Source organism: Oncorhynchus keta, chromosome 4 (genome assembly GCF_023373465.1).
Source record: "Oncorhynchus keta strain PuntledgeMale-10-30-2019 chromosome 4, Oket_V2, whole genome shotgun sequence".
Taxonomy (NCBI): Eukaryota; Metazoa; Chordata; class Actinopteri; order Salmoniformes; family Salmonidae; genus Oncorhynchus; species Oncorhynchus keta.
Genome location: NC_068424.1, coordinates 45,448,463 through 45,464,217, shown reverse-complemented (window position 1 = coordinate 45,464,217; position 15,755 = coordinate 45,448,463). Strand labels below are relative to the sequence as shown.

Genomic DNA, 15,755 nt, shown 5'->3' with positions numbered 1-15,755 from the left:
AAATCTCATAATATCTTTGCTTTACAGAGAGTAGGCTACTGAGACATACAGTGATGTGGCACTCAGTAGGGAGGCCGAGACAGGCTGCAATGCATGCAGGAGGAAGCAGACGAGACAAAGAGAGAGAGTGTCGCATCGGTATGAATGAATAGGGAGACAGACACAGGAATTCGTAATAGTTTTTTTTACTGTACCCAAATGACGGCGTGCCGTGTAAAGGCACGGGGACAACAAACACTGAACAAAACAAAAAGGGGTTGAAACCCAAACAAAATAGTGAGGAGTACCTCAAATAAATAACACACGCACACACACAAGGGACGAGACCCGTAATCATCTACGCAAGGGCACGAAAGCCCAAAACACACAGCACAGGTACTCACACGCACAAACGGACATTGTAACAATAATCGACACCCAGTGGAAACCAAAGGGCACGTACAGTATATACAAATACTAATCATTGGGAATAAGGGACAGGTGTGCGTGATGAAAGTTCCGGCGGGATCCGTGACAGACAGTGAGGAAGCCAGCGGAGAGAGAGGTTAGTACAGTGGTTCCCAAACTTGGGATCACAGTCCCCATTTGTGATCCCCTGAGAAAATCTGTACTAATCTCATCTAACAAGTTAGAAACTTTAAAAAAAAATAGGTTGTTTAAATATGAACATATCCACATGGCCTATCTTCCCTATAGGTCTACATTAAAATGCAATCAAAATGCAAACAATGCAGTTCTAATAATGTAATCTGTTTTTTTTATTGCTGTTGCTACATGTCAGTGTGAATATTTTCTCATATTTCCTCCTTTTCAGAGGTATAACATAGCAATTGAATAGCTAATAGGCTGAGGTGAATGAACGAACCTACAGCAGCCAATGTGATAATGGCTGGGGTTGTTTTTGCTTGTTTTTGCTGTTCACCAATAGCAAATAACCCTTCCGGACCTCACTAAAACTCAAACCGCAGCGACGGCCCTGGTGCTACACGGTGTTTGTTGAGAGGAGTGGCTAGCCAGCTAACCATCAACAAAGCCAAAGAAAGGAGGATGTGAGGGGATAGCGAGATGAGATTCAGAGGATGCGGACCTGACTGTCTCTCTGACTCTGACTGACCAGCTCCCTCGGAGATCAGCAATGCTTCCTCCGCTCTCAATACCATTTCATCTGTTTCAAGTCCCATATATTATTCAGCTCCCATCATAACTGACTTGCTGATTTCATTTGAAATATTTTTTGTTCAAATTACTTGTATGTGCAGTATGCTGAAATTCAGCTTTTGGCTGCCAAGTAGTTGTACTTTTTACTCATTTTCTTTAAACACACAGGAAAATGGCAATTCACGCACTTATTTGTAAATGATGTCTGAATGTTGGAGTGTGCCTCTGGATATCCGTAAATTTAAAAAATAAGAAAATGTTGCCGTCTGGTTTGCTTAATATAAAGAATTTGAAATTATTTACACTTTTACTTTTTATACATAAGTAGATTTTAGTAATTACATTTACTTTTGATACTTAAGTATATTTTAAACAAAACACTTTTAGACTTTTACTCAAGAAGAATTTTACTGGGTGACCTTTACTTTTGCTTGAGTCATTTTCTATTAAGGGATCTTTACTTTAACTCAAGTATGACAATTGGATACTTTTTCCACCACTGCTCACAATCTGCCATTGGATACAAATGATAAAACAATTGTGCATGTCAACAATTGTGCATAGTCAAAAACTGTATAGAAAATCATATTTAGCATCTATTATTCTTTCTATTCAGCACTTAAAAAATACACTTTAAATGTGTAGTTAAAATGACTAAATGCAGAGCCTATCATTATCTGATGTATTGGGGCCTAAACAAAATGTGCTCATGGTACAGTATTTAATAAATAAATATGATTTTGCATGAATGACTCAGAGGTGGGGTACAGTATTTAATAAATAAATATGATTTTGCATGAATGACTCAGAGGTGGAGGGTGTGTGAACCCCCAATGAATGCGCAATCAAAGTTTCTGAACATAAGTGTCACACCCTGATCTGTTTCACGTGTCTTTGTGCTTGTTCCCATCCCCATCCAGGTGTTTCCCATCTTCCCCATTATCCCCAGTGTATTTATACCTGTGTTCTCTGTTTGTCAGTTGCCAGTTCGTTTTGTTTGTCAAGTCTACCAGCGGTTTTCCACTTGCTCCTTTCTGTTTCTAGTTCCTGTTTTCTAGTTTTGACCATTCTGCCCTGGCCCTGAGCCTGCCTGCCGTTCCGTACCTTATCACACAACACTGGATTATTGACCTCTGCCTGCCCTGACCCTGAGACTGCCTACCGTTGTCACGTCCTGACCTTAGTTCCTTTATTATGTCTCTATTTTAGTTTGGTCATGGAGTGAGTTGGGGTGGGCATTCTATGTTTTTGTTCTATGTTTTGTATTTCTGGTTTTGGCCTGGTATGGTTCCCAATCAGAGGCAGCTGTCAATCGTTGTCTCTGATTGAGAACCATACTTAGGCAGCCTGTTTTCCCACTATGGGTTGTGGGTAGTTGTTTTCTGTGTCTGTATTTTCACCATACAGAACTGTTTCGATTTTCATTTATTTCCTGCACTTTGTTATTTTTTATTATCTTGTGTTCTGATGTAATAAAGTTAACATGGACACATACCACGCTGCATTTTGGTCCGATCCATCTTACTCCTCCTCTGAAGAGGAGGAAAACCGTTACAACCGTTCTGTACCTTTTGGACTCTGATTTGGATTACTGACCTCTGCCTGTCCTTGACCTTTCGTTTTGCCTACCCCCTGTTCTAGTAATAAACTTTTGTTACTTTGACACTGTCTGCAGCTTGGTCTTCCCTAAAATGTGATAAGAAAAGGTGCATTAAAAGTGTTATCAGTTTAGAGTTTTGAAAATATACCACTTACATCTGAAAAATTTGCCAAAGTTATAGAAAAAAACTGTAATTGACACAATGATATTCATGTGTGACAAGCCTTACTTAGCGGTGTCATACTTGACAGGATATTGTATGTCGACAAGGGCCCGAATTCATTATTTTATTTCAGGAAAATTATTTCCAACATTTACAGCAGAACTCAACTTTCTAGCATACCATATCATATTATTATTTATGTAAATATTATGTTGATTCAGTGTGTGTGTGTGTGTGTTTGTGCAAACATCCCAGCTAGCAATCAGGAACCGGCCCAGAAGTGGCCCTCTTCCGGGGGCCGGAACTGATTGAATCGGCCCGAAATCGAGTGTCAGACTCGGCCCGAAATCGAGTGTCAGACTCGGCCCGGAATCAAAATGAATGACTGCCCAGAATCGGCCCAAGTACATCGGGCCGTTTCTTTCTACCGGAATTCAGCCTACTTTGCAGGCATCTTACCAGAACCCCCCCAACGGCCCGATGCAAATTGAAATACATGTATACAAAATTACCCAATTTAGTCATTTTAAATATTACTATTATACATTTTATGCATTCAAATTATGTCAGAGGAAACACCTTAGACCAGGTGACCGTGTCGGTGTGCATGCGCCTGGCCCTGCACAGGAGTTGCTACAGCACGATGGGACAAGGACATCCCGGCTGGCCAAAACCTCCTCTAACTCGGAGGACGCTGGGCCAATTGTGCATCGCCTCATGGGTCTCCCGGGTCGCGGCCGGCACGGGTATCAACCTAGCATCTGTAGCAACGCAGTTCGCACTGCGTTGCAGTGTCTTAGACCCTCGAGCCACTCGGGAGGCTCCATTCACAACGTTTTTAATGCTGATCAATTGCCTTGCACAAAGTATAAAAATACTAAAATACTACTTAAACAGGACTCTTAAATTGTTTTATTTAAATGTTAATTGCATTTTTTGATCACAGAAACAATGAGAAAATATGGAAAACGAAATAAATAATGAAATGCTCATTTTGTAAAGCAGCCTGTGTAGTCATCTGCCAGAGAGTAGCCCAATCGGCCCGGGAACCAAGTAATACATTTGGGCCAGATAATTCTCACCGGAATCAGCCTGAGCTCAATCCCCGCATCCTAGCCATAAGTAATACAGGCTAAGGCGGCCCAGACTCCACATAACGTCACTCGACTCTCAGTCGAGTGCCTCGAATCTCAGCTGGGATCATCCCAGATCCACTGTGTTAGCTGGGATCTTTTAAAATGTTATATTCGTAATACGGACAGTACCTGAGGTGAATGACAATGCTTGCTTGTCTGAGTTTAAAAGAAATCCTTGCCAAAAAACACAGAAACCGAAAACATTTTTCTCTCCAAACAGAAAAGCACTCAGGACTAACACAACACTGATATAATGTCATAAAAAAATGATTGTCTATTTATTTCTCAGTGCTTGACAAAAACGGTTACGCTACAGGGATGGACATGATATAACTTAATCAATTACTAAAAACAACAAAATGGACCGTTACAGAGTGTCAGTGAAGAACGACTTTCCTAAAAGCTTTAATTGGGTCTTTTTCTTTCTGACACTCTCTTCTCTAATAAATGAGCCATAACTCATTTATAATTTGAAAGCTGTTTTCACAAGCTTTATGGACTGTATAAAATCTTTATAAAAAATGTTTTGTTTTGTTTTTCAGTTCTCTTATATTATAATCAATGTTCCAGTGACACAGTGGCGAGTGGCTCCAGAGTGGCGAGTGGCGCAGCAGTCTAAGGTACTGCGTCTCAGTGCTAGAGAACGTCACTACAGACAATGGTCCAATCCTGGGCTGTATCACAACCAGCCGTGATCGGGAGTCCCATAGGGCGGTGCACAATTGGTCCAGCGTCGTCTGGGTTAGGGGAGGGTTTGGCCGGGTTAGGCCGTCTATGTAAATAAGATTTTTTTTCTTAACTGACTTGCCTAGTTAAATAAAGGTTTACAAAAAAATCAATAAACACAGTCAGTGCAGGCTCAATTCAGTAATTATAAGCAATACTAGGAACATAAAGTAAACGATTCACAGCAGCACCTTGACCACGCAAAGCACTAGCTCTCTACTGGGGGTCTGATCAATAGGAGAAATGGTGATAAACTGCAGAGACATGGACATCTCTCATTGTTCTCTTGCTGTTAATTTTTCGCTTGCCGTTCATTTCTGGAGTCAGTGCACACTGTCTACAATTACCAACTGGGATGGAAAAAAGTTGTATATGCCGCTTTCACGTTCCACTCTTTTCACCAATACCATTATTTAGGTTCTAGATACATTGTGGAAAGAATGGTCATTCAGAGAGTCGTGACAATGCATTCTTATGACAAACTGTGTATGAGGACAGCAATCGCATACTGTACTTCCTCATTACATCCATGTACTAATTTCTACAAAGTGGACATGTGGAGTAGTAAGTCATCTACCTATCAAAAAATACATGTGATAAAGTTTGATTCTGTATGTTTCCACTGAGACCTGTAATTGAACAGAGAGGTAATTCCCCTCTGTTTAACTGATGGGACGGTGTGAGTCTGTGCCGTGCTGGGCCGTGAGACAGATAGAGGGCTTCAGATGGAAGGGCGTAAAGTGAACATAGGAATGGAAGCTGTCCGAGAGTTTGTTTTCACACCTAACCTTTAGCTCTTGGGTTTGCTCAGCTCCAGTTCTAATGCGATGTGAAAGTGGAGTCTATTGATCCTTCAACAAGGCCCTCTCCCATGCCATGCCATTCATCAGAACACATCCTCTATCTAGTATCTACCAGACACCAAACCTGGCACCGCCACTGCCTTATTGACTGGCTGCTGAGTTGTTGCGTAAGCTCACTTTGTCCAGCATAGGCAGGCAGCTCACATTGGAACAGAGATGAACACACTTCTAGTCGTCACAGCTAATCATCAGAACACACTTGCTTTGCCTTTCCTTTACTCCTGGCTCTCTGCTGTTTACACCTCTTATCTCTGTCTTGCTGGGAGAATCAGCGAATGGGAAATCACCACATATCATTTCTAACACCAGCTTCATCAGAGACCAAGGATTGGAACCAAAATATGTTTTGTTCTGAACAGAACCATCATTTTTTTCTTTTTTCATAATAAACTTTTGAAAGACAAACACACACACTGTGCTGCCAGTACCTATGGACGGACAAGTTGAGAGCGCGAGATGCGGGTTGGGAGAGTGCGAGAAAGGGTGGAGGAGGAGGCTTGGAATGAAGTGCTGGGCATCTTGTAATGAAATGCATTATCTGAGTTAGGCCCACATAATTTTACCTACAGAGGAGCGGCTTCTATGGAGGAACTTTGAATGTCTTTTAACGTCCGAGAGTAGGACCAGAGCTATTGTTAACTAGCGTGTGTGTGCAGAGCGGCACTAGAATTAAAAACACGTCTTACATTTTTGCAGTTAATAAATGTGAAATGGGATACCTATACTATCCTTAGCTAGCACTGAACAAGTTCATCCATTCTTCTCTAATTAAAAATATCTCTCTCTAATTTCTGAATCGTGCTTTTAATGTTGCCAGTAGGCTACAGTTAGTGGTGTAAAGTACTGAAGTAAAAATACTTTAAAGTACTTAAGTCATTCTTGGGGGTATCTGTACTTTACTTTACTATTTATATTTTTGCCAACTTTTACTTTTACTTCACTACATTCCTGAAGAAAATGTACTTTTTACATCACACATTTTCCCTGACACCCAAATTCACACACTTATCAAGAGAACATCCCTGGTCATCCCTACTGCCTCTGATCTAGCAGACTAACTAAACACAAATGCTTCATTTGTAAATTATGTCTGAGTGTTGATGATGCTGTCTGGTATGCTTAATATAAGGGATTTTAAATGGTTGATATTTTTCTGTTTACTTTTGATACTTAAGTACATTTAAAACCAAATACCTTTAGACTTTTACTCAAGTAGTATTTTACTGGGTGACTTTAACTTTTACTTGAGTCATTTTCTATTAAGTTCTCTTTACTTTTACTCAAGTATGACAATTGAGTACTTTTTACACCACTGGCCACAGTAACCTATGCTTCGGAGGGGGAGGGGCAGAAAGTCTACACACGCACACATACTGACAAAGATTTCCAACTTACAGGCAGGCACTGGAAGATTTGGAGTGACAGAGGGAGGGCTTTGAATAGGTGCTTTGTTGCGATTTTTGGGGGACTGAACAAAAATGCCCAGAACGTAAAAGAATGTTATCATCTACGGTGTCCCTCTACCGGGACGGTTGAGCTAAAGGGCGCTAATGTGATTAGCATGATGTCAGTAACAAGAACATTTCCCAGGACATTGACATGTCTTATATGGGCAGAAAGCTTAAATTCTTGTTAATCTAACTGAACTGTTCAATTTACAGTAGCTATAACAGTGAAAAATTAACATACTATTGTTTGAGGAGCGTGCACAACAACAACATAACTTTTGTCACGGCAACTCGTTTGATACATTCACCTCTGAAGGTAAACAATGTACTTACATACAGTAATCTTGCTCTGATTTGTCATCTTGAGGGTCATTCACCTCTGAAGGTAAACAATGTACTTACATACAGTAATCTTGCTCTGATTTGTCATCTTGAGGGTCCCAGAGATCAAATGTAGCATAGTTTTGGTTTATAAAATCAATTTGTATATTCAAATGTAGGAACTGGGTTATACAATTTGAACCCTGCTGTGTCCAGCTCCACACCCACCGCGCCCGACCATCTAGATATGTGAAAGTTAGTGTATAAGCTAATGACCCATCATGCATGACATTCCTGGGAGTATGTATAAACTTAATTTTTGTATGTTATCTATAGTTAAGTACTTGAAAATGTATCAAATGACCAATTCAGCACATTTGGGCAGACTTGATACAAAATATTGTCCAGTATTGCAAGGCTTCACTGGAACAATCTGAAACTTTGCACACATAATGCAAGTGGCCAAAATGGTCTGGTCTGGTCTTTCTCCTGCATTTCAAAGATAATGGGCAGAATAAAAATTATGTTTATTTGTTTGTATTATCTTTTACCAGATCTTGTGTGCTATTCTCCTACACTAATTTCAAATTTCCACAAAGTGTTTCCTTTAAAATGATATCAAGAATATGCATATCCTTGCTTCAGGTCCTGAGCTACAGTTAGATTTAGGTAAAAATGTTTGTTTTTAAAGGGTCTGATCATTAAGAGGTTATAATTAAAACATAGATGTCAAAATAAAGTCAAACTATTTTTTTTTTTTACAATTGTGGGAGACATTTAGTTATATCAAGGAAACCTGACTTTTTTCAATCAATTTGTCAAATTTCAGATGTAAGTTCAGAACCTTTTAAAGATAATACAAAGGGGAAAAAAGTTTTTTGTATTTTTTTTTTGTATCATCATTTTTTGTATTATTATCATCATCTTTGAAATGCAAAGTTTCAGACTGAACCAATTAAAAAGGCCATAATGTATTATTCCAGCAAACCAGGTGCAGTTTCAGATTTTGGCCAAGTTAGATGACAATATCAAATACAGTGTATGTGCAAAGTTTCAGACTGTAAAAATGTCCAATTAACATTTTGATGTCGAGAATATTTTTTAAAGCCCAAATGTGCATAATTTGTTTATTAATAACTTTTCAGCTTCCCACAATAAGCTTCCACAATAAGTTGGGTGAATTCTGGCCCATTCCTCCTGACAGAGCTGGTGGAACTGAGTCAGGTTTGTAGGCCTCCTTGCTCGCACAAGCTTTTTCAGTTCTGCCCACAAATGTTCTATAGGATTGAGGTCAGGACTTTGTGATGGCCACTCCAATACCATGATTTTGTTGTCCTTAAGCCATTTTGCCACAACTTTGGAAGTATGCTTGGGGTCATTGTCCATTTGGAAGACCCATTTGTGACCAAGCTTTAACTTCCTGGGTGACGTCTTGAGATGTTGCTTCAATATATCCACATAATTTTCCTCCTCACGATGCCATCTATTTTGTGAGGTGCACCAGCCCCTCCTGCAGCGAAGCACCCCCACAACATTAACCGGCATGGCTGATTAATTAGGGCCGATTTCAAGTTTTCATAACAATCGGTAATCGCCATTTTTGGACACTGGTTATGGCCGATTACATTGCACTCGATGAGGAGACAGTGTGGGAGGCTGACCACCTGTTATGCGAGCGCAGCAAGGAGCCAAGGTAAGTTGCTAGCTAGCATTAAACTTATCTTATAAAAAAACATCTATATTAACATAATCATAAGTTAATTAACTACACATAGTTGATGATATTATTAGTTTAACTAGCTTGTCCTGCGTTGCATATAATCAATGCGGTGCCTGTTAATTTATCATCGAATCACAGACTACTTTGCCAAATGGGTAATGATTTAACAAGCGCATTCGTGAAAATAGCACTGTTGTCGCACCAATGTACCTAATCATAAACATCAATGCCTTTCGTAAAATCAATACAGAAGTATATATATTTTTAAACCTGCATATTTAGTTCAAATAAATTAATGTTAGCAGGCAATATTAACTCGGGAAATTGTGTCATTTCTCTTGCGTTCTTTGCAAGCAGAGTCAGGGTAGAAGCAGCATTTTGGGCCACCTGGCTTGTTGCGAACTGTGTGAAGACCATTTCTTCCTAACAAAGACCGTAATTAATTTGCCACTAATTTACATAATTATGACATAACATTGAAGGTTGTGCAATGTAACAGCAATATTTAGACTTATGGATGCCACCTGAACAGTTCCGTATTTCACTGAAAGAATAAACATCTTGTTTTCGAAATGATAGTTTACAGATTTGACCATTTTTATGACCTATGGCTCGTATTTCTGTGTGTTTATTATATTATAATTAAGTCGATGATTTGATATTTTATAGAGCAGTTTGACTGAGCGGTGGTAAGCAGCAGCAGACTCGTAATCATTCATTCAAACAGCACTTTCCTGCGTTTGCCAGCAGCTCTTCGCAATGCTTGAAGCAGAGCACTGTTTATGACTTCAAGCCTATCAACTCCCGAGACTAGACTGGCAATACTAAAGTGCCTATAAGAACATTCAATAGTCAAAGGTATATGATATACAAATGGTATAGAGAGAAATAGTCCTATAATTCCTATAATAACTACAACCTAACACTTCTTAACTGGGAATATTGAAGACTCATGTTAAAAGGAACCACCAGCTTTCATATGTTCTCAGGTTCTGAGCAAGGAACTTAAACGTTAGCTTTTTTACATGGCACATATTGCACTTTTACTTTCTTCTCCAACACTGTGTCTTTGCATTATTTAAACCAAATTGAACATGTTTCGTTATTTATTTGAGACTAAATATATTTTATTTATGTATTATATTAAGTTAAAATAAAAGTGTTCATTCAGTATTGTTGTAATTGTCATTATTACAAATATATGTATATAAAAATCGGCTTTTTTGGTCCTCCAATAATCGGTATTGGTAATCGGTCGACCTCTAATATCTATGTCCTGGGAAATGTTCTTGTTACTTACAACCTCATGCTAATCGCATTAGCCTATGATATAGATATCTATAAACTATATCTTGAGATATGTGACTCTTATTTTCTCTCTTCAAGTTGACAAATACTGACTGTTTACTCTACATAGCATATCTGTGTTTTCTTAGCACAGTGAAGATAGGAAGCCTATATTGAGTTCAGATATCCATCTCTTGGCTGACTCTGGAGAGGCGAAGGTTGAGAGCCATGCATCCTCCGAAACACAACCCAGCCAAGACGCACTGCTTCTTGACACACTGCTTAACCCAGAAGCCAGCCGAGGAAACACCATACACCTGGCGACCATGTCAGCGTATATATTTTTATTTCATGCACATATCATTTGGGGATTCCCTCCAGATATCATACGTAGTATGGCTGGATTTGGCCTCATTAGATGTCCTGAGACAGGCCTATGTGGACATACTATTTCTTCTATATGTTGACAAATACTGACAGTAGGCCTTCATAGTATATTTTCTCAGCGTATACTCTTGGCTGAGGTCCATAGCAGGATCGTGATATGCATTTTGATATGCTAAATAAGGACAATTGCTGATGCATATTTGAGTTTTGAGGACATGCCTAGTGGTTAGAGCGTTGGACTAGTAACCGGAAGGTTGCAAGTTCAAAACCCCGAGCTGACGAGGTACAAATCTGTCGTTCTGCCCCTGAACAGGCAGTTAACCCACTGTTCCTAGGCCATCATTGAAAATAAGAATTAGTTCTTAACTGATTAGCCTAGTTAAATAAAGGTAAAATAAAAAATAAAATAAACAATTTACAAATATTAAATCCATATCATTCAAACTGACAACTGGAGAAACAAAGAAATGAGAAGCTGTTCAGAAAATACGTCAAATAAGTTAACGCTAAAGTGAGCAGCTAATTTGACATATGTTTTATTTACCTTAGTAACTTGAATCAAGACTGTTAGCTGGCTAACTTGGCCGGTAGCCAGTAGGATTATGTAGCTAGGGGGGGGGTAAAAGCTAACTTGTAATGTTAGCCTAGGTTACAAATAACGAAATTGCCTTCCCTCCAGGATTTAAAAAAAAATCCCCTATCAAGCCTCAGGGTGACCGCTAACATTTTAAAATGTTGTTGTAGGTGTATTTTGTAATACTGGTTAATAATAAGATAACTAGCTTGAAGGCTAACTAACTAGCAACTTAGCTAGCTACTGTTGACTAACCCCATTCCATACAAATTTGAGCAACCGCGACATTCAAACGAGGCTGCAATGAAAACTAATGGGACTGTAGCGACTGTGTTGGCATCAAAATCTGGGGTGTGAACTACGTTTCTATTCAAGCGTTGATTGACATGGTAAGATAGTATTGGAGAAAAGTTGAAAAAAATTGACCACTCTGACGCTGTACGTTAAATTGTGACGTGTCATGACATAACGTACAGCACACACAATGCAACTCATTCTGTGTCGTACAGCCTCTCACCACCAGGTGTAGCTCTTCTTTCGCAGATTAAAAACAAGAAAGGGACAGGTTAAGTGGGGAATACCTAGTCGATGATACAACTGAATGTATGCATTTTTTGCGTCATCACTGCAAGCCAACATGACTCTCAAAAGCCGTGACAGCTGCTGTTTACTTCTGAAGATCATTTTAGCGCCGCCCTAAAAAACGGATTCAAATTCGACACAAACCTTCAAATATTTATGTAATGACACATTATATCAACTCTTTATAGTATTCTATTTACATTTTAGTGGTGATATATTGGACAAATCGAGTGGAAAAAAACCAGTTTCCCCACACAGCTCATCTCCCCTTTTCCCTATCATGCGGTACTGTAGGTTTCGCTTCCCCACCCGTCATTTTTAAAAAGACAGAGTGCATCGCCTTCTTCAATGAAGGTCATCATTGATATTCCTGGAAAGGGGAGAAATTGTGCTTTACAATCGTATTCATATTACAGTTGACCTGGAAGTATTATGTTTTTTGGGCACTAAAATATGGTAAATTATACGTTACAGCGCAATGTAGAAAAGTTCATTAGCTTACTATAGCTAATTCCAGCCAGTAAGTTTTCTCATCATGAATGAAGCAGGTAGAGTTGAGCTATGGTTATGAGTAATGACAATATTTTCTTGCAATATCGATACAACTTTGATTCATGATTTATGCATTGACAGTTTGGAGTGGATCACAGACCAACACTCTTCCACCACGTTTGGTTTGGACTGTGAGGGACCACCACTGATGACCCAATCAGCACCCATCTCATCATCAATGATGACAAACAGGGCAGGCAGGGGTATTAATTTTATGATAAATAAGTACAATATTTTTCTGCAAAGATTGGTCTACCTTTGCAGAAAACATGTGTTGTGATTGGAGCTCAGAATTTGCTATGCTGCATTTTTAAAAACAGAAATAACAGAGATCTGCTTTGGAAATAGCAACTTGGATTAAATATGACGATGTTTGCCTTGTATAGCCTATTACTGAATATGGTGCAAATGTATGTTCATGCGAAGAAGAACAATGATTTTCAGCACCTGAACAGATAAAAATGATTTGTGTGCTGGACATTTCATGAGTCGGATTTAGCCCATCTTCGATCAGACGAGGATGAAACATTCAAATGATTATTTATGATTCACATATCATGTAAGAATATCTATTGAAATTATGCATTTTTCTGACAAATACGGATACATAAATGATCAGGTAATGACTACAGATATGATACATTTCTGAAAATATGAATGAGTATAAAGTCTTACCATTTCCGGAGTTAGAATGTATTATTTTTGCGCGACCCAACCAAATTCACATAGAAATACAAATCTGGCATTCTCATTGAAAGCAAGTCTAAGAAGAGGTAGATCTGTTCTATGTGCACTATTTCTATGCTTCTCGTTCTTAAGGTCCATTTTTGCGTCTTTTACTTTTGGTTTTGTACACCAGCTTCAAACAGCTGGAAATACAATATATGCAATAAATACAATAAATGCATTCACAGCGGTTTAGATGGTAGAATGATTCTTTACTCTATAATTGATTGTTTTCTCACATAAACTAGAATTTTAGCAACCAGGAAATGGCAGAGCGATTTCTGCATAGTGCACCTTTAAATGTTTAATACTTTTTCTTTCACTTTGAAAATATGGAGTAGGTTGAGTAGATGGGTAGGTTAAAAAAAATCAAACATAATCATTTTTTAGATGTAATTTTATGGCCGGAAAATGTGAAAACTGTGAAAGGGGTTTATAGACTTAGATTAAATATGCATCCAAATAGATAATGTGACGTGGTGTGGTGTGAACAAGTGACTTTGTGAATGTGTTTGTTGTAATTCAGTCAATTGTTAGAATTTTGAAAACATGAGTCATTTCCTTGATCTGTTGAGATTTCTGTGCTTAGAGTTGTGAAAATGTACCACATACATGTGACAATTGCACCAAAGTGATTGAAAAAAAACTGTAACCCCATCTTTTTACTGCATTTCATTTTTGGATTCTACAAAATGTTTAGCTGTTTTCAAATGAAACCAAATACATTGCTCTTGTTAAAGCTTTTGGAGCTGATTTGTATATTAAAAGAAGGTTTAATTTTATTGTAATCAGGATTTTATTAGAGACAGGTGAGGTAAGGCACGGCTGGAGTACCTTCGATCAAGATGCATTGGTTAACCTTGATTGCTCCATCAAATAGCCTGTACGACTAGCTTACATAATGTGCCAGTGTACATTTGTCAGTGTAAATGTCAGATGTAACTTCAATTCAGTGTTCATATGGATAAATAGACAACCACACTCATACCAATTGGCCATTACATACTACTGTAGGCAAAATGTGGACAAATGTGTGTAATGATTTTGATATTAACTTTCATACTTTGAAACCATGTGAAATGTGACTATTCTAATTATTGATTTTAAGTAGGCCAGCTATGGGCATGCAGTGCTGTTGTAGTCTTTTTAATGTAGATCGTTTCCAATATTCGTAGTATACAGTTGGTTTGGGGTTGTAATAACTATGATACAAGTGATGGTCTAATGTAAACAACAATCCATAATAAATTGATGTTGTTTTGGAATGCATGTATATACACTGACATTATGTCAGTGTATATACAGTGGTTTGCACAACACGTGTATGAAAAACTGGGGCAACAGCACAGCATGATTCCCAAACAAAGTGGACTTACAACTACTTTTCATCATTAGTGTAAAAGTTAGGGACAACAGCACATATAGTGGCTGTCGGTGTCCTGTCCTCCCTCCTACGATGAACTTCCATGATAATATATATAAGTGTCAATTATAAACACTTTATACAATACAAATATGACTAATTCCACATAAGGGCTCAATTGCGATGTACAATAATAATCATTCAGCACACTTACCATTTCCTTGTGGAGACGCTGGGTCCCAAAATCATTTTACGACTCTATATGCCCCTTGAGAAAAATCACATTTTCGACATGTATCAAAACACAGTTACGAAGTGAACTGTTTTTTTGTGAGTGCAATTTATGAGCTGTTCCCGGCGGACATTCACAAAGCGAAATCGTTTTCCATGTATGCTGAGCGCAGTCGGAAGTATGAGCGCAAATGTAAAAGGCTGGACGGAATCATACGCGTGGGTCACCACCGCGCGCTGTTCGGTGATTGAAGTGCTTGGAAAGCACACCCTCGGTATTCCCAGCAAATTGTACCTTCAAAGTCCCTCCTCTTTCGCCTGGTGTCTATTTACTTGGTAAATAAGCTCCGTTTAAAATCGGTTGCAATTATCCTCTTTCATTGTCGCTTCAAAATGGTTTGATACATGTAGGCTTGGTGGCAAGTGAAATGTATTGTGAATTGAATTGCTTGAACATGTGGACCTACAAGATAGATTCCACGAGTGCAAATTGCTCTGTTATGCCATTTTTTCCTGATAATTCATTATATAGTATTTTTTTCTGTTAAAATATCTTACCAAATAGTCTATTACAAATCACTGTGATATTGACTGTTGGCAAAGAAACACTTATGTACCATTTGACAAGATGTATTCTCAAAATAGAAGAGCTCTGGGCAAAATATTATTAGGGGTTTGCAGCCAAGCCATGATACCTATTGTTATTCTTATATTATTATGGTCAAATAACTCCAGTTTAGATTGATCACTTTTTTTCTACTTCGGCACAAAGAAACCAGAGGCCATGAGTAAATTGGCCTATAGGTAGCGCTGTTATAAGCAGTCTCACTTAAACCCTCATATCCGTCGCCCAGTTTGACCTAGTGTGTGTAGGTGCCTTTCCTCATGCTGAACAAAATTATTTTAAGGACCCATTAG

At 38.5% G+C, this 15,755-nt stretch overlaps 1 protein-coding gene across 2 annotated transcripts in view; it reads right to left on the bottom strand.

The window, feature by feature from the left end:
• The window catches only part of LOC118375600 (5-hydroxytryptamine receptor 4-like), a 149,922-nt gene extending 134,846 nt beyond the window's left edge, over positions 1 to 15,076 (bottom strand). For both annotated transcript variants that reach the window (XM_035762179.2, XM_035762187.2), the window contains exon 1: positions 14,821 to 15,076. The gene's annotated coding sequence lies outside the window, so the exon portion shown is untranslated. The remainder of the gene's footprint in view (positions 1 to 14,820) is intronic.
• Between the last annotated feature and the right edge of the window lie 679 nt (positions 15,077 to 15,755).